The sequence below is a fragment of the Cnephaeus nilssonii genome, assembly GCF_951640355.1.
Source record: "Cnephaeus nilssonii genome assembly, chromosome: 6".
Taxonomy (NCBI): Eukaryota; Metazoa; Chordata; class Mammalia; order Chiroptera; family Vespertilionidae; genus Cnephaeus; species Cnephaeus nilssonii.
Genome location: NC_137077.1, coordinates 15,899,466 through 15,926,767, shown reverse-complemented (window position 1 = coordinate 15,926,767; position 27,302 = coordinate 15,899,466). Strand labels below are relative to the sequence as shown.

General features: G+C 39.0%; 1 protein-coding gene across 5 annotated transcripts in view; it reads right to left on the bottom strand.

The window, feature by feature from the left end:
• The window catches only part of ANKS1B (ankyrin repeat and sterile alpha motif domain containing 1B), a gene marked incomplete at its 5' end in the record, with an annotated part of 797,243 nt that overhangs the window by 423,033 nt on the left and 346,908 nt on the right, over positions 1-27,302 (bottom strand). The window lies entirely within an intron of this gene.

Sequence of the window (27,302 nt, the reverse complement as noted above, 5' to 3'; positions counted from 1 at the left end):
TTTGTGTTTTAAAGATACTGCATCAAAATCTTGACCAAAGAACTTAACAAAGAACGTCAGTTTACTTTTTTGACTGGTCATTTTAATTCATTTAGCTAAATATTTGCTACAAAATTATCCAATAAGCCCATAACCCAATCTTGTGAATAAAACACTATATAGCCAATGTGGTAGATAATAACCACAAATCCAAAGCTCACGTGCTGACTTGCACTTTAAAGAAGTTAGTTATTATTACAAACCCCAAATACCTACATTTTTTAGAAATTAACAAGTAACATTGAGTAGGTATATCTATTTAGTAGGTACTGAATGAGGGATTATATTGACATCATCTCATTTAAACTCAAATTAATCCTGTGAAATGATTAATAAATATCATGACTTTCTGATAGAAAGAGATATGGCCAGAATACTGAATTCACACAAATCAGCAACCACAATAGACATTTCCTGCTTCATGGAAGTAACTGTTGCTCAGAGGAAATACAACTTGACATTCTGTTCCAATTTATTTTCTCTTTTTCTTCCTTGGCTACTTGGCTCCCCATAGCGCTTTACAACATAAGCAGGTTGGTGTGGGATGACAATAATGGGTGAGTAATTGTAAAGGGGAGGAGGAATTTGAAAAGTTCAGAATGTTTGAAAGTTGCTGAAGAAGGCCCAATAGTTAGAGTTTGAAAGGAAACCTGAAAAGAATCAGCCTGCTGCAAGAAAAAGATTCTGTAAATCTCAGTCAAAAGGTTTCCATGTTCATGGCAAAGAGAGTGTTAGGGGCACAATACTCAAGTTTCCTGTGGTAATTATTGTTATGTAACAATCCCCTCTGCGGTTTGACAAAAATGACTCCAATCACCATCCCAAAATGCTTTATATTGTCCAAGTCCTCAGGTCACCAGCAGTCACTTCCCCAAGTAAAAGAGAATTTAGTCAGCTTAGAAGATCAGGCTTTTGAATCACAGTTCTTAGCATCATGACAGTTGGTAACATTTTTACAAATATTATGTGTTTATTTCAGTGGCCAAACTCTAAGGATGACTGTCAAAGGCAAAGAGAAGTTGATCTGAAACCTTCTGAAACACCTGTTTGGTAGACTGATTACAGCCATGACCCCCATCTGCCCTGGCTCCCTGCAGCCATTCCTCCCACATGGCTCTGGGTGTGGCCAGGCACCTTGCTTTGGTCAATGAGACAATAGCAAGCAAATGTGATAGGAACAGAGAGCCTTGAAAAGCACTTGTGCGGTGGGCCTTGTTCTCTTGCTGCTCTTGGAACCTTGCAGCATGTGAGCAAGGCCAGGCTGGCCTGCTGGATGAGGAAAGGATACGTGACCCAGCTGTTTAAAGTTGTAGGTGTTATTACTTTTTCAAGTTATAAAGAGGCTTACAGACTAGGAGTTGCCACTTGGAAAGGACAGATTGTTATACTCAGATCCCAAGAGGAGGGAGCATGCCATTGCCACCAGGGGGTGAACAGGGAGGCACCAGGATTGGGCACGAGGCAGAATGAGTGAAGGAAAAGGTGGGAAGAGCCTTTATTGTGGTGCCTATGGGAAACCATAAGCAGTTTTAGGATTGGCTATTTTGACCCCCGGGCATAGGCACTGTCCCTAGTGGTCTGGTGTGTGGTGTTGGTGTGATTAGGGCAGGTGGATGGTGGCTCCCTGTGAGAACCTGAGAAAGGGTGCCTTTGGGATATGGCTCTGGATTGGCTGGTTTGCATATGAAAGGCATGTATGTAGGTGAGTTTTCTATCCCTGAGAATTTGCTAGCCCTGGGAGGGGCCACCCCTCCAGAGTCAACTAGGTCCAAAGATGTCAACGCATCAAACAAAACAAGACAAATAAAAAGGCACCTTAATATCCCAGCCACCCTCCCTTACCTCGGTCCATAGTCAGCGAAATTCCCGTTGGGTCTAGGTAGTTTCGCCATAAACATTTTTGCCAACAAGTATGTTTGCTGCAAACATTTTTTGTTGCAAACATTGGCCATAAGGCAATTTTGCCATAAAAGGTAAAATAACTGGCTGACAGTTTGGTTTACATTTGGCAGACTTCATGTACTTTGTCAGTTCGGTTTCATTCTCCATTGATGACGTTCTCTCAGTACTCCCATTTGTATTTTATATAAATTTTAGCCCTCATAACGGTCTATACGGTGACGAGTAGACATGGTAGTCTTAAAATACTGGCTGACAATAACTACGTATAAAGCCAGATTGCAAAGCTATGTGTACAGCTAGATAACATACCATAGTAGAAAATGATAGTATATCAGTTTTTGTAAAGCCTTTGGTGAGCACAGTCATCCCTCGCACCTGTCAAAAGTTTACCGAGCTATGTATGCAAATATAAAACAGGCAGCTAATTCACAAGTCTTCCAGAGCATTAATTACCAATTCTTTAGTTGGAAACATACCACTTTACATTTTTTATTTATTTATTGACTTTGAAAGAGAGGAAGGAGAGGAGGAGAGAGAGAAACATCAATGTTGTTGTTCCACTTATTTATGCATTCATGGGTTGATTCTTGTATGTGCCCTGACTGGGAATCAAACCGCAACCTTGGCCTATTGGGACAACTCTCTAAACAACTGAGTTACCTGGCCAAGGCTGATACGGCTTTTAATAAAGAAAAAAGTGCAATGCCAAAAGAGAAGACAAATCCATAAGCAAAAAAAAAAAAGGAAGAAAGAAAAACATAATATAATGAACAAAAACTTTCAAAAACAATGTATTTTCATTTTTCTCAGCAAGCAGTTTTAAATTTTGTTATTAATTTTTAAATGTTTCATTATGTCCTTTAATATTCCTCTTTCATTTTTTGTTCTTTTATCTTTTACCACGAATTGTCTTACAGCAAAGATGTTTACCGCAAAACTATAGGACATGCTTCCAAATATGCGAGTGAGGCCATCCAAAACTGACCAGCCCCAGGCCAGCCAGCCTATGAACCACAAATGGCATGCATGAGCCCAGCCAAGATCAGTTGAAGCTGACCCAAACCAGAACACCCACCAGAATCATGACCTAAACAAATGGCTATCATTTTAAGCCATTAAGTTTTGGGTCAGTTTGATATATAGCAGTACATAACTGATTCCGCCTGTATGCCAACTTTTAAAGAAGAATTAATACATTTTCCAAAAACCTATCAGTGTTGTGAAGACCGAGTGAAAGAATAGAAGTAAAGTAGTTAAGAACAAGCCTGTGGCACAGAACACATTAAGCATATGTTCCTGTTATTATAACAATAATTTTTTAACCTACAGGGTTTCATTTTTACAAAGAAATGCAGTAGTAATTAACTGTATCAGGCACTCAGTACAGATTGGTATTTTGACATGGTAAACATGGGATTTACTCCTTTGTTTCTGCTTGTCTAGTTTTAAAAAGTATACTGTATTTTGGAAATAATATTTACATTTTCTTACTATTTCTTTAGATGAAACTGAGGAAAAGTGTACAGATTAAACTGTTTTTATAACTTGTCTCATTTAATTTCACACTTCTCTTTTGATAAGTGGGTATTTCATGCCAAGGTACAGAACTAAATATGTGTGAATTCCAATCTGAAAGTTATTCAAAGCACCATTAGCATTTCAAAGAAAAGTCAGAGCAAGTATCCAGTAGTAAGCAGTTCAGTCTCCCTTTATCCATCTTTGCCCTTGATCTTTATCACCCATACAAATATGTGAATAACAATAAAACCAAAAATGTCATGTTAAGATAAAAACAAATTATAGAAAACAAGTGATTTCTTCTTCTATTAGAGACCATACCTTCCGAGTATTGGGTCATTGCATTCCTCTTTAGAAAATAAAAATGTCTTCATTTTCAGATTCTAGTGCTGATGTTGATATTATAGAAATTCTAAATTCATTTAACAAATATGCATAAATGCCTTCTGTGTACCAGGCACTGTCCTGTGTGTCAACTTTTCAGCAGTGGCAGAACAATGCCGTGCCCTCAAGGTGATGACATTTCAATGAAGGAAACAATTGCAGGCAAATCAAAAGAATCAAATTTCTGATGATGGTAGGTTCTATACAGAGAATAAAGCAAACTAATGAGATAGGAATTTTATTGCCAGCCCAAGAAAGAAGGTATGGAAATCGTCCGAGGCTATTCTGAAGGCCAGTATAGCCACACAAAAAGTGGTGAGAAGGTGGTGTATGAGCCAGCAGTCTTCAGAGAAAGGGAGAGAGAGAATAGTTGCAGTCTGGAGCCAATGGCCTGAGAACCAGAATTGGTGGTGTTTGTAGTTCTATTCTGAAGAGCCATGTTTCAGGCTGAGTCCAGGCAGGAAAAAAGTTGATGCACTACTTAAAAAGAGTGTCAGGCAGTAAGAGTTCTCCCTTGTTCAGACTGGGGGCCAGCCTTTTCGTTGTATTCAGGCCTTCAACTGATTGGATGAGGCCCACCCATATTAGGGAGGTCACCTGGATTTACTCAGTTTACCCATTTAAATCTCATCCAAAAACACTCTCATAGAAATACCTAGAATAATGTCTGACCAAACATCTTGGCACTTCATGGCCCAGTGAAGTTGACACATAAAATAAACCACCACAGATGGGTAGAAGGGTTGAAGATAAGGTCAGAGATAAAGGTAGGAGTAGGATTTACATGGTCTGATTTACACTTTTAAAAGATCACTTGCTATTTCTGATGGCCAGAATATGGCAATAATGTAGTATTCTAAGAAATGAATCTTCCCTTGTCCCCTCATAAAAACAATATATATGAAAGTAGAAGAATAAAATGTCAGCACATGGTAGCACACAGCAACAACACAACCCCACAAGCCAAGTGCGAGTATATCCTCAATAAGGCCGGGATCAAGGAATCCCCATGGTCCTGGACAATGGGTGGGTATAGCCAAATCACGTGATGATGGTTGGGTCCAGAACTGGACGAGCAGTTGTGAGCTGCAATAGTAAAAAAAATTTTATGGAGCCTGCAAACCATAGGACCCAGAAATTGCGATTAGATTGATTCCAAAAAGGAGAGGGCCTGGCACTCAGCAGGATACCAGAGAACAACCAGCAACACTTGAAAAAATCCTGCAAAAGGACAATGGAAAGCATAAGCTATGGAAGATCTCAGAAATATCCAATAAATCCATGCTTTTGGTAGGCTAGAGACTCACGCCGAAGAAAAACTTTCAGGAGCAGAATCCAAATTGAACAGGGTGCAAACCACCAGAGCTCTCAGGGAGTAAAATGTTTCCTATAATGAGGAGGCGGGAGTGGAAGGGAAGGCAGAGGTCCAGAGGTGGGGGACCTTGAATGTAATAATAGCAAAATACAGTGTTCACTTGTGAGAGCACTGCTTTGGAAGGCAAGGTTCATGGAACTCTGGAGAATGCTGAGGTTAATGACAGGAAGCCTTTCTGAATTAAGCAGAGAAGTACCCATACTTCTTAACACTTCACGGTAATAACAAAGGAGAAAGTCCTTGAGCTGTGAAGTTGGGGACAGCTGCTGAGGTGCATGCCTGCTCTCCCACGGAAACCTCTTCTGAATAGTCCACGACATCTCTTCTCATGAAATATGGAGAAAAATAATTTTTTTTATGGAATCCTATTTAAAGACATTGCAAGAGAAAGAAATGAAATGAATGTCTAACAGCTAATGAAACAAACAAAAAATGTAGCCCCAGAGCAACCAAAAGCTGTAACCTAAAATTCAAAATTATATAAAAGAAATTTTTAAAATGGCCAAAGTTCTGGAAGAACAGTCTAAACTATAAGTAGAAGAGCTCAGAAAAGAGGCAGCTGGTCTTTCTTGTTGTTTTGTTGATGGTTTCTTTTCCTGTGCAGAAGCTTTTTATTTTTATGTAGTCCCATTTGTTTATTTTCTCCTTAGTTTCCATTGCCCTAGGAGCTGTATCGGTAAGATATTGCTACGACAAATATCTGCTATTTTGCTGCCTGAGGCTTCTTCTAGGATTTTTATGATTTCCTGTCTTACGTGTAAGCCCTTTAGCCATTTTGAGTTTATTTTCGTGTATGGTGTAAGTTGGTGGTCTAGTTTCATTTTTTTGCATGTATCCGTCCAATTTCCCCAACACCATTTATTGAAGAGACTGTCTTGACTCCATTGTATGCTCTTGCCTCCTTTGTCAAACATTAATTGAGCATAATGGCTTGGGTCGATCTCTGGGTTCTCTGTTCTGTTCCATTGATCTATATGTCTGTTCTTGTGCCAGTACCAGGCAGTTTTGAGAACAGTGGCTTTGTGAGAACATATTTGCCAATGTTATCTCCGATAAGGGCTTAATCTCCAAAATTTATAGGGAACTCATACAACTTAACAAAAGGAAGATAAACAATCCAATCAAAAAATGGGCAAAATACCTAAATAGACACTTTTCGAAAGAAGACATACAGAAGGCCGAGAGACATATGAAAACATGCTCAAAGTCACTAATCATCTGAGAGATGCAAACCAAAACAACAATGAGGTACCATCTCACACCTGTCAGAATGGCTATCATCAACAAATCGACAAAGGACAAGCGCTGGAAAGGATGTGGAGAAAAAGGAATCCTCTTGCACTGCTGGTGGGAATGCAGACTGGTGCAGCTACTGTGGAAAACAGTATGGAGTTTCCTCAAAAAATTAAAAATGGAACTTCCATTTGACCCAGTAATCCCACTTCTAGGAATATATCCCAGTAAATCAGAAACACCAATCAGAAAGGATATATGCACCCCTATATTCATAGCAGCACAATTTACAATAGCTAAGATTTGGAAACAGCCTAAGTGCCCACCAGCAGATGAGTGGATTAGAAAACTATGGTACATCTACACAATGGAATACTACGCTGCTATAAAAAAGAAGGAATTCTTACCATTTGCAGCAGCATGAATGGAACTGGAGAGCATTATGCTAAGTGAAATAAGCCAGTCAGAGAAAGATAAATATCACATGATCTCACTCATTTGTGGAATATAATGAACAACATAAACTGATGAACAAAAATAGAACCAGAGTCATAGAAGCATTGAACACACTGTCCAACCTATGAGGGAAGGCAGGGGGTGAGGGGGTAAGAGATCAACCAAAGGACTTGTATGCATGCACATGAGCATAACCAATGGACACAAATGGGGGGCTTGGAGGGGGAGTGCAGCCAGGGAGAGGTCAATGGGGAAAAAAGGAGACTTATGTAATATTTTAAACAATAAAGAATTTAAATTAAAAAAAAAGAGAAGCGGCTGGTCGTTCTCTTTGCTCTTCCCCTTTCACTCCATGAGCAGCTCAGTCTTAACATCATTAGAGAGAGAAGAGTGAGATGACAACGGCATCTTCCGTGGAGAGGGGGGTATGCAGTGGCCCAGAGTAGGGTACTGGCACCCAAGCAGGGTAATGGTAGTACTCATGTTTGAACCCAAGCAGGATGAAGGGGGCAGTAGCCCAGTGTGGTGAGTCAGGGCCTAGGAAGGTTGAAGAGGAATCCAAGAACAGGGAGTGGCCTAGTGAAAAAGGAGTCAGAAACTAAGCAAAGCGAGAGGGTATCCCTGCAGAGGCGCAGCCTAGTCAGGGATGTCAAAACCCAAACAGGGTGAGGAAGGTGTTCATATCCAGCAGGAAAGTGTTCTTGCCTTGGGTAGCTTGACATGAGCTGTCAGAGCCCAATAGGAGAAAGGAGGGTGACCATGTGTGGGGATGGCCTCCCAGAAGGTGCAGAGTCTCAGGAGATGAGTAGGATGTTGGCACAGAGAGATAAACTGGCCTGAGGCATCAAATCTCAGGGTGAGAAAGATGTCTGAGTGGGAAGGAGGTGGCCGTGGATATGGGAAATATGTTACTTACACAAGGGTTGATCAAATAAGCAATTACATTAAGGTTCAGAGGAGCCAGATTTCTCACTGCTGAAGAGGAATTTTTATAAATATGAGGAGGGAGAAAACTAGAGTTGCCAGAAGCCAATTCCAGCACGTCAGCAGGGCTGAATCATCTGGAGATGGCTGAGGGCATTTCCCCAAACCTGAAAAGGATGTATAAATGATTGCTTGCTGCCAGACAGCTTGAGGGCATTTCAGTCTACATGTTTTTGCCTCCTACTGGCCAAACACTTGAACAGCCGAAAGCAATTCCTCCAATCTGACAATGGATTCTGTATACTAAACCCTGCCCTTTGATGTGTATATCTACCTTGCCTTAGGACAATTTGTGTTAAAAGCAAGGGGTCCTGAGACAAGGGAGAACTTGGTTTCTTTAGCCAAGCTCTTTTGGGCCCCCAAATGTCTTTCAAAATTATGTTTCGTCTCTGGACTCTTAATTTACACACAGCGCCTTCTCCAGATTTCTGAACCCTTCAAGATGCCGAGAAACACACATCAGCATTATAGAGTGAACTTTGTGATATTAGATTGGAATGGGAGATATCAAGATAGAGATAGAGGTAGACATATATAGATGTGAATATGTATTTACGTGTGTTAATATGTGTATGTGTGTATGTGTGTGTATTACCTAACTCTGTCTCCTAAGAAGGACCTGGGAAATTGACACCCCAATAGCAATAAGTAAAGCCCAGATTTTGGTTTCTAAATATAATTTTCACTAAAAGAAACAGAGATCCATTGGGAAATGACTAATATCAGGGCCAGGGTGGGGCAAGTGCAAGGTGAGCCTGGAACACCTTGTGCCAGAAAACAAGGCAGAGCTCAAAGAATGATGAGGCACGTCAGGAGAATAGAGTAGCCAGTAGAGTAGCCAGCTTGAATTGGCTCCACTGGTTAAATTGAGGACAACTGTAGGAACAAAATAAATAACTGTAGTAGACTATAACTCATTGAATAAAATAGGAAAACATGAGCCCATTAGGAATGGGGAATTTCTTCTATATATTCCTTATGATTTCATCCTGAGTCTCTGATTAGATGTGGATTAACCTTCTTATTCCATCCTTCAGACCTCTTCATGTCTTCCATAGTTTTTGCTTCGTTGGCCCTGTGGGCTATATGTTAGATAATTTTTTCAAATTAATTTTTCAGTTCCCCAATTCTCTTTTCAACTCTGCCCAATCTGCTGTTTATCTGTTTATTTAGAACTTCAAAAATAATTTCAAGCATTATATCTTTCACAACTAGAAATGACATTTATTTTTCAAACGTGCCTATTACTGACAGTCCTTGTTTTTACTCATCTCTTTATCTCCTTAAACACTTTATTTTCTATTTCCACTAACAATATCTATAGTCACTGGGGACTATATATGCCTTTGTTAGTTTTGCTGATACTTATAGTGGTTTGCTTTCCAAGGTGATTAGGAATGATTCATTGTCACCCCATTAGTTGATCTTAATGTATGGAAGCTTGTCAGTCTGAGCAGAGAAGGTTTCTTCCACAGAAGATTTATATTTATATTCCCTGAAGAGTCTTGATGCAGCCTTCCAACCTTTCCACTTAACCAAGGTACAGTGTCTCAATAGCACTGCTATTACTGACATCTGTACTCGGTGCAACATGGACCCAAGCGGAGGCCCTGGTATCTGGGGTTTATTTATTTTCTACAATTGAAACTTTGTAGCCTGGAGTGGAGCTAAGCCTTCTGCTTGCTCCGTTGGTGGCAGCCATTTCTGTTGGGATTTATGTATCTTCTATAATTGAAACTTTGTAGCCTGGAGTGGAGTCCTAGGCCGGCCAGGGCTTCAGAAGCTTGGCTTCCTCCATTGCCAGGGGCAACCCTAGTCTCCTGTTCTTTCCAGCTCCGTGGCTGCCACCATTTCTGTTTGGATTTATTTACCTTCTATAATTGAAACTTTGTAGCATTGAGTGGAGGCCTAGGCTGGCAAGGGCAGGCGAAAAGCTTGGCTTCCTCCATTGCCGGGGAAACCCAAGCCTCCCTCTTGCTCTCTGTGGCCACAGCCATCTTGGTTGGGTTTATTTGCATATTTGCTCCTGATTAGCTTGTGGGTGTGGCTTGTGGGTGTGGCAAAGGTACAGTCAATTTGCATATTACTCTTTTATCAGATAGGATTCAGGAAAAAGGTAATATGCAAATTAATCATAAAGTATATTTTGTATTTAATTCTAGATCAACTAAAGAGAAGAAGGAGCTAAATTTTCAGAACATATACTGTCAACATGTTTCAACAGGCTTTTAAAGAAGTGCTGAGTATTATCAGAAAAATTTGGGAGAAATGCTACTTTTTTCACTTATAATGTAAATTATATGAACTTATTGTAGTCTACTTATCTGCCTTGTTTTCATAGTCATGGAGCTCATGAGCTCTGGATAGTATGTCCATTTACATCCAAATATTAAGAATGTCTTTCCAGCTCACCTACACATTGATATAGAAGTGAGAGTCAAACAGATAATGTTAGTCACAGAGGCAACTATATAGAATTTATATTACCTTATTTCCCCAAGGTAAAAAATTAATGAAAGTTTCTAAAAACACATAAAGTGAATTCAAGTAAATGCAAACTCCCTGGAAAAGATTTTTACTTCAAAAATTACAAAGGCTAAGATTCCATACTAGGTGAAGAAAGAGAAGGAACATTTATTGTGTGCCTTCTATGTTCCATGTCATTCTATCACATTTAATCCTTATATAAGTCTCTCCCTTATCTGTGGGTTCACTTTCCATGATCTGGAGAATTCCAGAAATAAACAATTCTTAATTTTAAGTTGTGTACTGCTCTGAGCGGCTTGATGAAATTTTGGGCCACCCTATTCCATCCCACCCAGGTTGTGGATCACCCCACTGTCCAGTCTATCAATATTGTATAAACTACCCACCCTTTAATCTCTTAGACACCATCTTGGTTATCAGATTAACTATCAGGGACCTCAGTGCTTGTACTGAAGTTACTCTTATATTACTTAATGATGACCCCAAAGCACAAGAGTAGTGATGCTGGACATATGCCAAAGACAAGCCATAAAGTGCTTCCTTTAAGTGAAAAGGTATACGTTCTTGACTTAATAAGGAAAGGAAAAAAAACGTAAGCTGAGATTGCTAAGATCTAGAGTAAGAATGAATCATTTATCTGCGAAATTGCATAATTTATAAATTAAACTCTATCATAGGTATGTTTGTATAGAAGAAAACATAGTATTGGCACTATGTGTGGTTTTAGGTTTCCATTGGCGGTCTTGCAACACGTCCCCTATGAATCATCGGGGACTACTGTATTATGACCTTTAAAAGGAAAAGGAATCACATAGCTAATACTAGTAGATACAGGAGCCACTATGGGACACAAATGTGGCCAGTCCAAAGCCTGCTTTTTTCTGTTCCATTCAAGGCTTTGTGCTTATGGCTTACTACAGAATTTTCTATGGCATCAGCCCAACATGCTGTACCCTGAGCTGTGCTATCTGAGTATTACCGGAGTTTGAAAATCACCCAGTGTGTTCTTTTTCAGGTACCAGCAGTGACCTTGGGGTAATTTTTCTTATTGTACAATTAGCCCAAAGGTCGTTGCTATGCTTGGATGCTGTATGACATTGGATGCAGCAAGTAATAAAATTCCCTCCCCTAAACAATTTAAGATCAGCAGCTGTCTTTCAGAAAATGCATCCAGGTGAAGTCTGTTGTTTTCTGCCCTATTAGCCCTATACTCTGCCAAGCTCAGCATTTAATGCCGAAGCCAGAGGATGCTGGAGTTCTGGCAGCTCCGGGACCAGAACAGACCATGCTGTTTGGCTCTGATTTCACACATTTATAATCTTTTCTCTTGCTCCCTTTACTCAACATGGGAGAGGGGCTATGGGCCAATTTCCCCACCATTTATAGCAAATCCCAAAGCTCCCTCGTTTCCAGCTGCTGAACTGCCTGGGCAGACTGTATTACTAAATTATTGTATCTTTTTGGTCGAGTGCCTGATCTGTCTTGGCATGGGCTTCGTATTGAAAGGGGCTCCTGTTGCAAGCAAAGGAAGCTAAGCGACATTCACTCTTCCCACACGCCTTTCCTCTGTTACCCTCAACCACTAGCTTCTTTGTTTCCCGTGTAGAAGCCAAGTTCATAGGGGCAGTTTCTCATCTATCTCTGAACCCCTAGGGAGCTAGGGATTTCAAAGAGAGTTCTGTGCTAGGAGTAATTCCCATAGCCTAGAGCCAGACGAATAAATGGCCTATAGTGAATAACTACATTGGGAACCAAGAGGTTTTGTTTCTCTCTTCCCAAAATGTATTTCTTTGTAATAGTGTGGTCACTGTATCCATGTATTTTCCCAAACAGAAGATTCTGTATTGGGGGAAGAGAGGAAAGATCCCCTTTAACTCAAGTCTATTGTTTTCAAGTGTGTTGGTCTTTTGGTTTTTAACATTTTTAAAACACCTTCTGTTTTTATATTCTCCCAACTGATTAGGAAAGTGAAATGAAGAACTGCTCTGGAGAAATGGAACAAACAAACACAAAATACCCCAAGGTCACTGCTGGTACTTGAAAACACACACACACACACACACACACACACACACACACACACACATACACTGGGTGGTTTTATTTGAATAGTATATGTAATCTATACTCTTCAAAAAAAAGTAATTTTACAATATAAAAAGGATGAAAATTATGTTTAATTACTTTAATATGAATAATCACCGTGATTCAATTTTGAAAAGATCTATTCTAAATGTGAGCTCAAAGTCACCCAAACATCCTCAATAAAAGCTCTGGGAATGTAATGCATTCAGATGTATCCTGTAAATTTTCTATTCCTCTAAGTAACAAGCCGCCCAGATTTTTGTCACATGCATCCCAAGAGATGTTTCATTTCAAAAGAACAGGAGAGTCATCAAAAGCATGATCCTATTAACAAGAAAATATACAGAAATGTAAAAGATATATTATATCTGGTGAGTTATGTTTCAAATCAACATGCTGTTGCTATGGTAAGAAATATGTCATGTAAAATAAAAATCCCCTATAAGGGTTTAGTGCTATAGCCATGGCAACGATGAGGTGATGATTCTAGTACTGCTCAACTCTGCTAGTGTTTCCATCGGATCCAGACAGAGGAACAAGATGTGCTTTTAATGTATGTAAAATGACCTAGAAAATCCATCACTTATTGCTATCTTTCACACAATCCCTGGACTGGTTAAAGAAGACACTGCAGAAATAGAAGCCAGGTAGCCTAAGCAAAGGGTCTGTGTGTCTGGGTTTCTCCAGGCTATGGCAGCAGGAGAAAACCGCTTTAGCTACATGTTGGGGAAATGGCATGTTCACTGAACGAAATGCCTCCCAGCATTTTTCAGGTCAGGGGGGCACCGTGTCATTTTCCATGGATAGGAAAAAAATGAAATGCAATCAAAGTGCGATTTCTACCACTCTAACGCAGAAAAAGAAAATGTAACTTAAAGGTAAGTGGACAACAGTGTTCCTTCTGCCTCTGCAGAAGAGGAGCTAGTGCTCATTTCTCTCCTCCTAGGCTCTTCAATCCACTCCGAATGGGCTTCTTGTTCCATATTCCTCCACTGAAATGTCCCTTATCAATGTCAGCAAAATCTCCACATGGCTGAAATAAACATTCCTTAATCCCTATCCTACTTGATCTCTTCCAGCTATACAATTAATACGGGTTATCATCCCCCCCTGTATGAAACACTTTCTTTGAGCTCCCAAGATACCACACTCTTCAGGTGCTCACTCATCCTACCTCTCACTCTCCTTGGCTTCTTCCTCTCATCTCCCCCTTCCTCTCACCTCCCACTGCCTCATTTTTAAGTGCCCCAGGTGTGGCACAGTGGGACCTCTCCCCTCCAGACTGAAGGCTGGGTTCCTTCAGTCTCAGGGCTCACCATATCACCTAAACAATGACAGAACCCACATTTCTGTTTTCAATCTGACTTCTCCCCTGAACTCCAGACTTGCATATCCAGATGCCTTAGAGTCATCTCACACCTCATATCCAATCATGCAGTGACTTCTGGTGGCTTTATCTTTAAAATATACCTACAACCTGTCTGTTTCTCTCCCACTGTCTTTCCCCTGGGTCACTACAATGGTCTCCCAGATTCTACCCTTGCACCTCCTCATATGATTCTCAATGCGGAAGCCAGAGCAATCCTAGTAAAACTGAGTCAAATGGTATCACCCCTCTGCTCATAACTCTCCACTGGAACCTCAATTCACGCTGAGTTGAATCTAATATCCTTACAATTGTCTATGAGCCCATACATGATCTGGGCGCTATGCACGCTCTCCCCCAGTTCTGTAACCTAAGCTCCCAGACCTCTCCTTTTTACTTACAGCAAGCCACCTTGCTTCCGGGCTATTTCTCCAGCGCATCAGGCATTCTTCTGCATGGCTACCTCTGTACTTGTAGTTCCCTCTCCTGGGACTGTCTTCCCCTAAGAAGTCACATGGCTGCCCCCTCTGGTACCCCCTTTAACTATCTGTCACTAGTGAGACCTTATTTCATTGTCTTCTCAATGAGGCCTCCACAGATCACCCGATTTAAAATGGCAACCACTAGTCTTATCCCCCTCCCCTGCTTTATATTTTCTGCATCTACCTAGAAATATTAAAAATGTATATTTCACCTATTAATGCTGTTCTCTCTCCCCCAACTACATTCCAGGAAAGTGGAGATTTTTTTTTTTTTACTGCTATATCCAGAGATTAGAACAAAGCCTGGAACATAATAGGCAATCAATAAGTATTCTCTGAATGAAATAAACATTGGCACATAAAGAAAAATTCTAGAGTAATATTCACTTAAATGTTAACAGTGGTTAACAGTAAAGCTATTTAGAAAGAAAATAATACTTACTCTGTAAAAATGATGTATATTCATTATAGATATTAGTGAAAATAGAGAAGAGAAAGATACCCATAATTCCAACCTAGCAATGATGATTAACATGTATGTATATGTGTATATATATCTTTTTTCTTTTTAAAAAATACATTTTTATTGATTTCAGAGAGGAAGGGAGAGGAAGAAAGAGTGATAGAAACACCGATGATGAGAGACAATCATTGATTGGCTACCTCCTGCATGCCCCACACAGCAGATCAAGACTGCAACCCGAGCATATGCCCTGACCGGGAATCGAACCATGACCTCCTGGTTCATAGGTCAACGCTCAACCACTGAGCCATGCTGGCTGGGCTATTGTCTTTTTTCTTTGCACATATAAATTCCCCCAACAAAAATGTAATTGCTGTATGTATTTTTTGAAAATTTTAAAATTAAATATCACCTAAACAATGAGAACATGTTTATTTTAATGGCTCTAGAGTATTAATCTTTGACATATTCAAATTACTAATATATTTTATCTTATTTCTTTTTTTAGGGTAATTTTGGTCTTTTACATGATTTGGAGGGTGTATGTATGTGTCCTATTATTCATTACTTTTATGTTACAAAACTCACCCTAAGATCAATTTCCTCCTTTTATTAAGAGTATCTTTGATTTCTCTCTTTATAAGTTAATAGTTTATATTTACTGAGTGCTTATAGGTGCTAAGTATTTACATGCAGTATCTGGTTTCACTCCCACACAACTCTGGGGTATTATGGTATTCCCATTTCATAGCGAATCCTGAAAATGTTAAGTGACTCCCCAAGGTTACACAGCCACTAATTGGTGGGGCAGCATATGAACCAGGCAATGATGCTCTTGACTGCTAAACTATTTTGCATTCCTAAAATGAGAAAATTAGCATACTCATCTCACTTCCCCAAACTCTCCCGCCCTTCCCAATTTATATTAAAATAATCTGGGGTTTTAGATAAAGTCTATACTGTATTTTTCTTTTCAAAAATGTTAACATTTACATTCATTTAAAACCATATTGAGAATAACTATTTGAAAATATGTTCTACTTATTACAAGTTTCATTTTACACTCCATAATCATTTATACTGGTATTTTCCTTGCCCATTCTTGAGATTTTTATTATTCATCCCTTAATCAATTGAAGTGTATCTTTGAGCAATTCTTTCAAAAGGGTTGGTTGTTTTCTACTGGACATATCTGATAATGACTTACTTCCTATGATCTTGCATACCTTGGCTGGGCATATAATTCTTGAATCTGGAGTCCTAACCCATTTCTCTAAAAATGCTTAGACTCTTCTCCACTGTTTTCCGGGTGCTTTGAGTTGAGGAGTGTCTGACATTAGATTAAGTTTTATTCCTTTGTAGGTAACTTGTTTTGGTTTGGTCATGTCTATCTAGATCCTTACAGGATTTTTTCTTATCCTTGAAATTAATGAAATTTCACATTTTCAAGTATAACTTTGCTTATTTTAGAAATTTTACCTATATTCAGCAAATCGTCTGTGATTTATTATTCAAGACTCTAGCTCAGGAAATTTTTCTTCAATTTTCTCTTTTATTGATGCCTTTTAAAAATTGTTATGCTCTTACTTCTGACATTCCTATACCCTATGCATATTGGATTTCTTAGAGTTTTCCTCTATGTTTTATATAATAATTTTTCTTCTTCTATACATGTCTTCTGTCTACTGAATGTGTTGAGTTATCTTTTACTTCATTAACTTGGGATTCTCATGACCCATGCATTTTTACCTCCATTATAGTTTTGAATTTGACGTGAATATTATTCAGCTGAAGCCTTTATGATTCTATAACTTTGACTCTTAATAACTGCTTCTTCTGCCTTCACACAGCATTAGTCTGCTGAATACTGTTGAGATCTATTTTGATGTTAGTAGTTTAAAAAACTCCTTTTTCTTAAGAGTAATTTTATTTCATAAGATGGCACTGTTTTGATTCTTCAGAGGAAGCTTCTTTTTAAAATATATTTTTATTGATTTCAGAGAGGAAGGGAGCGAGAGAGATAGAAACATCAATGGCAATGGTCAAAAAGAATCATGATCAGCTGCCTCCTGCATGCCCCCTTCTGGGGATTAAGGCCGCAACCCGGGCATGTGCCCCGACCTGGAATTGAACCATGATCTCCTGGTTCATAGGTCGATGCTCAACCACTGAGCCACACTGGCTAGGCCAAAATAAGCTTCTTATTTTGAGGTGTCATTTAATATATCTCATTATTTTGCTACTTGCTCACTCTTGCAGAGGAAGATTTGGCTTGTTTACTTTGGAGAATTGAGATGAGTTCTATCAGAGATTGAGGGAGTCCTTCTTTCTAGCTTTAGGTTCTAAAAAGTGTTTTATATCTATGCTGTCCAATATGGTAGCTGCTAGCCAGAAGGAGAGGGAGAGAGAGATGGATAGGTAAACGGAGAGGGAGGGTGGGAAAGCTTAGGTGAACTGCCGGGTCTGCCATCCTGCACAGTTCCAGGGGCCTTCATTCCCATAGCACAAACGTGCCTCCTGCAGTTGTGCATGGTGCCCTGTGCACTGAAGTTTTATTTTTTAATCTAGAGCAGGGCTGTCTGATAGAATTTCCTGTGATGACAGAAATGTTCTCTATCTGTGCCCCATCCGATATGGTAGCTGCTAGTAGCCACGTACGGCTATTATGCATTTGAGGTGTAGCTGGTGCAAATCAAGAATTAAATTTCCAATTTCATTTGATTTTATTAATTTTAAATCATCTCATGAGATGGTGGCTATTGGGTAGGGCAGAACAACTCTAGAGCAGTGGTTTTCAAAGTGTGGTTCCTAGACCAGCAGCATCAGCATCTCCAGGCAGCTTGTTAGAAATGCACATTCCCAGGCTCTGCCCTAGAGCATCTGGGGGTGAGGCCTACCATCTATGTTTGAACAAACCCACCATGTGATTCTGGGATAAGAACTGGAAACCAATGACCTATTGATCACAAGTTAGGAGAGGATCAGAACTAACAGCAGTCGCAAGAGGGAGTTTTCTCTCTGTCCCAATGTTTCTTTCCTGTATCTGAGGTTAGCAGCCAGGAGTTAACTAGGACAGTGTCCTCATTCTTTACCTGTCACAGTTGTCCTCATTAGGAACTAACTGTGACAATGTGTCCCCTAAGCGTAAGTCAGGAGTGAGCCTGTTACCTACCTGATCCTTGCTTCTCTGTGGCACTTGGTAGAATCCAAAAATACCTCCTCACTGCATCCATGGATGTTTTTGATTCTTGCCCTGGACTTTCTAAATCTTCTTCATTTTACTACCTTAGTGAGTTGTTGCTTCTCATATGGGAAATCATGTATCTCATATGTCTTCTATCTTATTCACTTTCCTTTTTATTTTGCACAAACTCTTGAATTACTGGCATTTAGGTGTCACACATGATTAATTTGCCATGCTGATATAGGTCTATTCTTCCTTATTTTAAATCTGTTGGTCATTTCTGAAATGACACAGAATGAGATGAACCAGAGAAATGCATTCTTGCTTCCCCTGCCCCCCCCCCAAAATCCTTTGTATCCCTCGTATTATCTTACTTTTTCATATAATTCTATAGTGCTCTTTCAAATGTACCATCTCATTTAATCTCCCAAATGTTCCTCTGATGTGGTTTTATTATTCCCATTTTACAGATAAGGAGACAGAGGCTTTGATGGTTTAAATTATCTAGACAATAGAAATGAATAGAATCTCTGCTTTGCAAGGGTTCCTCATATGCAGAAAGTGATGGTTAATACTTACTGGATTTTTATTATGGGCCCTGCATTATATTAAGTGCTTCATATCTATTATATTGTTCAACCTTATGACAACCTTATGAGATCTGTGCTATCATTATTTCTCTCTATAGATGATAGGCAAACCTGGAGAGGTTGAATAACTTGTTCAACTTATACAACCAGTCAGTAAAACTGCCAACTTTCAGGCCTGGTCCATCTGACTTTACAGCTTGTGCTCTTACTGACTATACTATACTCGTTTCTTATCCTGGAGAGTAATCAGAGGGTTTCTTCATATCTCATCATTTGTCACACAGTGGGCTATTTTATTATTTATTTTCTATATGACAACCAAGTTCAGAGTTATGTGGTTACTAATTTAGAGAAACACATTAATCTGTCGTAATCTTTTGCTTATTTTCTGTTATTCTGTCTAGAATCCTTAAAACAATGCAAGTCCTGACTTCCACCTTCCATTCGTTCTAATTATGTATTGCATAATTGGTTGCATGTTAGCCACTACGCTGGGTGCTGTATTCCCAATGTTTGCTAGATTGCAGAGTAATAACCCTGACAAGAGGCTTGGGAGTGGTCTGACTAATGCTAAACTCTCCTGCTCATCTGCCTATGTCACCATTACTATTGACGGACTCATTCAAAATGTCACTAGCACTTTAAAGAAAGTATCATCAAAAAGTATTTGCAACAAATAGGCAGTTTGAGGTCACCTATGAAGAACTCTGTGGCTACGAAGCTGCAAATTTAAAACAGAAAACTCCATCTTCAAATTGCTGACATTCAGACATGTACATCTATGGAGGACAAGTGTCAACCCTTACTGTCCACACCAGTTTGACAGGAATGATTCAGAGGTAAAATAACTGCTTACAACTGACCAAACTATGAATTTCCCATATGGTGCACTTTTCCACAGTCACCATCAAAGGGATACTCACTGAAGCCCGCCTCATTACACAGAGGAACACGTTTATCCCCAATATTTATTTTCTCCCTTGACTCTGTCAGGATCAGTCAGTTCTACTTTAATTCCTCTCATAAGATAGTATTCAAATACCTTACATTTTTGTAGAAATTTTTTCTACAGAATAGAAAAAATAGGGTATTAATTTATAACATCTAATTAAATGTAATATTCAGTACAATCTGTGCTGTAGATACTCTTTCACCCATTTATCAAAATGAAAATGAAGATTATTTTGGCTGTTCATTCATCCATCCATCCATCCATCCATCCATCCATCCATCCATCCATCCAATCTTTCAACAAATACATGTATCATACCAAGGCACTGCAGTAACAAAAATTAATCAAATAAGGTCCACCCTATTGAGGAGATTATAGCCAGGAAACATGCAATATATTGTAACATGTGCACCACTAAAAAAGTTTAGTGGGCTTCAGAGGAAGAATAAACTCTGAAAAAAGATTGAGCCTTGGAGGATGGGCAGGACTTAGATATGTAGAAATGAGTGACAGATGTTGCAAGCAGAGAAAATATAAGCAAAGACATAGAGAAAGGAAAGTCCAGATGTCACTGGAAAACTGAGTAGCTACAAAGGTAAGTTATAATGTTTAGGGGTTTAAGTAATCTAACTAAAGTAATCAGTGGGTGTAGAATGCAAACCCAGGTTCTCTTACTCTGAGGTTGGAGCTCTTTCTATCAGCATCCAGCACCTCCCTGGTATTCTCTTTCAAACTTACTAACCTAGTATAGCTCAATAAAACTGAACAATAGGTATGGTGATATGTTAAAAAAAAAACTTGACTTGGTTTAGAAGTGCAAACTTCAACAATTATGAGAGTCAAGGGCATGCATGGATTCATTCAAGACAAAAAGAAAGGATGCTGAAATATCCAAATATTTTGTATTTTAATTATCTTCTCCATTGGGAAACTTCTTTTGAAACAATAAGCTCTGTTTTAGGAATAAAATCTAGCTTGGGGAGGAGAATGAAATTTGTACACATTACGAATTCATTGTGCATAAAATCAGGTGTCGTTGGTTGTTATGTAATGGCTTGCTGAAAAGTATTAAAAATACACAAATGAGTAGAATTTTAATATTACTTTAAAATCAGCTTCAGATTAAAAATAAAATCCCCCAGTTGTTTATAAAAACAAATCCTATAGTTCTTGTCTGAAAAATAACTTCCAATGTACAGATAATACCTTCGTAATTTGAATTTATGAGATGTTTATTTGCCACTGGGGCAGTTAATTATGACTATGCAGTGTTTGGTTGATATCAAGCAAATTCATTTTCCTGTTTTAAATATTATTTTCATGGCTGAATTCATTTAGGGGAAATTATCTACGGTTTGGAGATAAAAGAGAAGCATCAATTGAGCAAATTATGGCATTCATAATTAAATGCTTTTGGTATGCAGTCTCCAACACTGCTAAAGAAATCTATCACTCCAACAAAATATTTAATATATTTAGCATAAAATTGCATTCAACAAACCCTTAGGGATTTTATTAACTTATTTGGGATGAAATCAGCAGATATTATCTTGTCAAAAGTTTTCTTTTAAATTCACCAATTCAAAAGCTTTGGTCATGACTTTTAAAATCATATTTTACATGGTCTATACCAGGGTGGACTTGATAACCTGATAGGCCATTGTTTCATTTGAAAGAGAAATAGGGAGACATTTCAGATGAGAACTTTGTGGCATTAAATCAAAGGGTAATACATAGTAAAATTTTCAGAAGACATAGCTTCAATATTCAAATGTGTAACAGATAATCAAGTTCTCCAATTAATAGAGAATTGCAGTAAAAGCGAGATAAAGCTAGATAGAACTTGAAAAAAGCCCAGTTATGTTGATCAATTTCAATTTAAAATATAACTTTAAAATTAGGTAATTTTTAACTTCTCCTTCTCTCTTACTTAGTCAGTATCTTACCTACTAAATATTTCTAAACTCCAATGATCCCACTCTCCTACTCATGATTAGTTCCTTATTATTGAGGTCTCAGCTTAAATGTTACCTGTTCAGCAAGGCCTACTCTGATCCCTAGTCTGTAGTAATCAAACTCTCCAGCCAGCTCTCACCCCACCTACCCCTTACTGCCTCCTACTTCTCTGGTCAGTTACTCTCTAATGCATGCTCTTCTTACTTACTCAAGATTAGTAACCTTTGTTTTCTTGCTTATTGTCTGTTTCCTCCCTGTGCCCCAAATAGAATGTAGCTTAATGGGGGAAGCAACGTGGTCAGCAGTGATAACTACTGAGTCCCTAGTACATCAACTCTAAGGTAATAAATGGGAGGGAGGGTATCTGGTAAGAACTTGAAATAATACCTGAATAATCCACTGTCCTAATTCAGACCCTTATAAGATCTTGCCTAGGTAACTATAAGAGTTCCCTAACTGGTCTCCTTGATATCAGACTCCTCTTTCTGAAATCCATTTCCTTCACTAATGCTGGGTTGTTTTCTATAATGCAGTCTAATCGTATCACTCCATTAATTCGATATGATTGCTGTTCTTACAAGAAAAGTAAACTGAGACACACTAAGTGACACCAGGGGTGCACATGTATGGAGGGATGACCAGGTGAAGAGGCAGCTGGAGGGTGGCTGTCTGCAAGCCAAGGACAGGGGCCTTAGAAGAAAGCAACTCTGCCAACACGTTGATCTGGGAATTCCTGCTTCTTAATTTCTGGTTAAGCTTACCAGTAAAGCACCCAGTCTGTGGCATTTTGTTATGACAGCCCTAGCAAACCAATACATCTTCTAGTGAGGATAATAGAAGATAACACCTATTTCCTTCATCGGGATGATCGGACTATTGAATCAGACATTTATAAAACATCAAACAGTGCTTGGCATTCTATAGCGACCAGATGAAGAAATCATCCCCTCTGAGATAAGATCATACTTTATATCTGTAATCAGAGAAATAAAGTTGAAATATCAACAAATACTGAGATCCTTTTATAGTTTTTCAATGTTTTGCTTCTTTGGATAATTTATGAGATCTCACTATAGTTCCTTAATATTTATGAATAAACACTAACATATTTTTAGTAAAAGGCAAAAGATTTATGCGATCTGAAGAAAAACCAGAGTATAACCCTGATATCTTTTTGAAGTTGTCTCCTTATGTTTCTGTTCCTTGATGAATATTACTAGATCCCTTCTCCCTCACCTGCCATGCCTCCCTCCCTTGATGACCACAAGGCAGTTCTTGAGAAGGGTCATGTGATGTATTCACACATAAAAGCGAACCTATAATTCTGATGTGTTAAGAAACTAGGTGTGATGGTCTCCATGCTTCGAGCATTCCTCCTCCTTCATTCCTGTCTGCCATGCAGTTCTCAGTAACTGGCAAAGTCTTATCTTACAGTTTAAGTCTGTTTAGTTCCTACAAGAGCACCCAATGAAAGAAAGCTCATTCCTACTTATCCTTACTATGACCCGAATTAAAAGCGAAAGCAAAAATGAAAATGGAATCATTGGATTCCTTCAGAGACCACATAAGAATCACATTATCAAAGCAATTTTGATGCCACAGAGAAAAATGGCAGCTGAGAAGCCAAGGAAATATTAATTTTACAAGCAGTAGGAATTGTTTTTCTAAGAGAAATCTAAGGTAATAAATGGTAGGGAGGGTCTTTGGCTACATATATACATGGAACTTGGGAGATGGAACCAAAGATGCGCCTATGGCTCAGTAAAGAGTTCTTCCCTTTACTTTGAGGGCACCAGGTTATACAGAAGATACCCGAGTTCTCAGTATTGTTCAAAACTTTCAGATGCAAAATTTGACCCAAGGCACTCAGGGTCTTGTTCAGGGTGCTAAGTGCCTTCAAATTGGTATGTGTAATTCATTAGTGTTAGGTCTTGTTTGAACTCAGATGAACAAAGAAGTGAATTATAGCTCACAGTGAGACTGAATACACATTTCATAGGATGGAACAGATCATTATGAAATTTTGCTCTACAAACTATTCCTAAACACATCTCCTCTGGTAGCCTGCACAATGGACATTTGTCTTTCCTTCTCCATAGATAACCTGAACATGCTCTGTGATCATTCTCAACAGAGTCATGTGATTCCCAAGCGTAGTTGTGACAGTGATAATAATCTGTAAATGTATTCTACACTTTGTGACATAAAAGATAAACTATTCCAGTGAGCTGTCCACCAAAGATTTATGTGTTCTTCCGTGGAATAGAGTGGTTGTGTTGCTAGGAAGGAGCTGCCCATCCAGGAATTACTTTTTTCCCAGCAATGCCCTAAATATTACCTATATATTATAAATCATTTATCTGGCCCTATATTACCTAATATCAACCTAAATTATAGCACTTAAATTATAGCACCAAAAGTATAGCACATTGTACTCCACACAGTTCAACTCCTTCACTAGAGTGTGACCTTGAGCACAGAGGCCATGGTTTTATTTATGTCTCTGTTTCCAGATCCTGGCACGGTGCCTGAGATACTAGTAGTGTAGCCCCCACAGATGTCTATTGACTGGCGTGATGACTTGGTGACTGGCTGACTGCTATAGTTTAAGAGGTCATCGAAAAGCTTTCATCAATAAGAAAAGTTAAACTAGCTCCATTATAAGAAAAAGCTACTAAGATATAATCTACATACCATAAAATTCATGTTTAAAGTGTGCAAATCAATGATGTTTAGTATGTTTAAAGAATTGTGCAACCATTCCAGTCAACTAATTTTAGAACATGTCCACCATCCAAAAATGAAACCTTGTAGCAATTACTCCTCATTCACTTCTTCCCACCTCTACCCCTAAGCAACCACTAATCTACTTTCTATATATTTGCCTTTTCTGGACATCTCCTATAAACAGAATCAGGCAATCTGTGGTGGTTTTTAAAATTAAGTTTTCTCTTGAAAACTGTTGATACCATTTTAACATGCAGTTGAATATATAAAATATGTTCTTAAGATTCACACAAAAAAGAAACAGGATGGGGTTTCCTATAACTGGCTAAATTGCTTAGAAATAACAGTGAAAGGAGCCAGCAGTTGAAATTTTATTACCAATAATTCTAAAATTGATATTTTCTCCAAATGCTACTAAATTCCCTTCATTTTTTTGCAGACCAATCTTGCAAAATGTTATAACAAGCACTAACATTGAGGAACACTAGCAAGTAAATAACCAGCGATGCTCTTTGGCAGAGTCTGCTAGTACTCGCCAGTATATGTCCTCTCTTTGTCCTTCTGGACACACAGTTGGACTCTTTCCTGGGCCTCTTATAGTGATTTGGTTAATTTTGCATATCAATTTGACTGGGTCATGGAGTGCCCAGATCTTTGGTCAAGCATTATTTTGGGTGTGTCTGTGAGGCTGTTTCTGAATAAGATGAACATTTTAATCAGCAGACTGAGTAAAACAGGTTGTCCTTCCTAATGTGGGTGGTCCTCATCCAATCAGTTGAAGGCCCTAATAGAGCAAAAAGGCTGAGTAAGAGGGAACTCCTCCTTACTGACTGCCTTGAGCTGTAACACTGGGGTTTTTCCTGCCTTCAGGCTTAAACTGAAACATGGCCTTCATACAAGAACAGAAAAGATCAGCTATACAAATGCCAGATCTTGAGCCCACCAGCTTTCAGACTAGAAGTACATACCACTGGTGTAATGGTTCTGTTTCTCTGAAAACTGACTAATGCATGGGCCCAGAACATAAACCCTTCCACAGAGGATCTTGCTCTCTTCCCTCATCTCCTGAATGAATGGAAAGGATTCTAAGGAACAAAGGGAAGGTATCTGGGTCCCTGAATAAAGAATGAGAAGAGAGCCAGCCAGTCTGCTTTCCTTGTATTGCACCATGAATGAGAAATAAACATCTGTCGTGTTGACCCCTGAGATTGGGGGGTTTACCTGTTCTAGGAGCGTTATTTACACATACTGTATGCTGGATTTTCGTGGAACTGAAGGCAAACCCATTCCAAGTCAAAATGTAGCTAAAAATTAACTATCTCAGTCAAATGATATCCTTTCGCTTGTGAATTTTAAAACTTACCCCAAGAGAAAAATGAGTCATAAGCTGCTAGTGGAGGAGTGCTCTTACACAGCCAGCTCCTAGGTCACATGGAGGCTGTGGGTATAGCTCAGGTAGCTGAGTGAGTTTAGAGTTCAGATCTGACTCATCCAGTCTGGCTTTTCTTAAGAGACAAAGAACAGGCCCTATCTGTTGGTAGGTAATGTCATAGCACTTTAGCAAGCACAAAAATACTTTTATTATTATTTTTTTCTAGCTATACAAATGCCAGTAACTAATGTACCAAACTTCATGACCTTGAACACAAGAAAGAGCTTCTGAAAAGTAGGAAATGTCTTGTCAGAAAGCAACTTCCTTAACAGAGAAGCAGAATTATATGCTAAGCAGAACATGAGCTTTGGAATTAGGCCATCCTAGGTTTAATTTATTCACTGATTAAATAAGCATTTATTAAGAACCTATTAATTGAATAGAATTGGTAAAATTCTGGATAAATGTCAGATTTCTTATGCTTCCCTTCACTTTTTGTCTCTCAGTAAGATTCTCAAATATGAATCCTACTAGAGGCCCGGTGCACAAAATTCTTGCACTGGGGCGGGGGAGGGGGTGTCCCTCAGCCCAGCCTGCGCCCTCTTGCAGTCCAGGAGTCCCAGGGGAGCGGGCCTAAGCTGTCAGTTGGACATCCTTAGCGCTTGCCAGCCATGAGCTTGGCTCCTGCATTGAGCATCTGCCCCCTAGTGGTCAGTGCACATCATATTGACTGGTCGACTGTCTGCCCCCTAGTGGTCAGTGCACATCATAGTGAGTGGTTGAGCGGTCTTAGCATATCATTAGCATATTGGGCTTTGATTGGTTGACCGGATGACCAGATGACCAGACACTTAGCATATTAGGCTTTTATTATATAGGACAGTTTCACAGTGTTGGCTGTGGAAACAAGAGCCTCTATTTTTCTTGCTTATTAGTTATACACTTTCAATTTCAAAGCTCACTATTATTAGGTACTTGTCTTTGCTCCTCCCTCTCTTCCTTTGTTTTGAAGTGGACTCAGGGTTAGAGGTGGAGTAATCACTAGACTGGGGATGAAGTGGGTTTGGGGGGATGGGGCTTGGTGATGGGTTATTTATCAGCTGGTATTAGGGTGCCATTACTTCAACATTTCACTGCTCACCAAATAACTGAATTTCAGAAGCTTTTTTCAGTGCTGCGGAAGAGCTATCTGTATATAAATAGCTGAGTTAAGTAGACCTTTCACTGCAGCTGTTGAAACCTATTGTTGTAGCTAGACACCTTGTAGTGATTCAAGATCATCTGTCCTTGGAGAAAGTCTATGCTTTTTTTGATGCAAATGTGGGTTCCTTTAGCTATGAAAAAAAAGCAGCTTTACTTAGGACTGATAGAGAAAGTGTTTACTGAATAAATGAGGAGTACCTGAAATAATACTCAGCCACAATCACTTGCTTTTATTTCATTTCTCTGTTTTCAACATATACCATGAAATGCTTATTGAAAGAATGAATGGAAAAATTAAGTGAATGAATTAATTCATATATGAAACGATTTTCTGTTTTTCCTTAGTCAGAATCCTCCAAAATAATTTTGGATAAGTTCTGGATTAGGCTGGGGTCTGTCCTTTACCATAAGAATCACTAAGTCAGTGATGGGCAACCTTTTGAGCTTGGTGTGTCAAACTTCGCCAAAAAACTGAGCATAACTCGGGTAGTACTGTGTCACTTTAAGGAAAAAACTAACTCCAAGACTCTAGTCGCAAATGTTT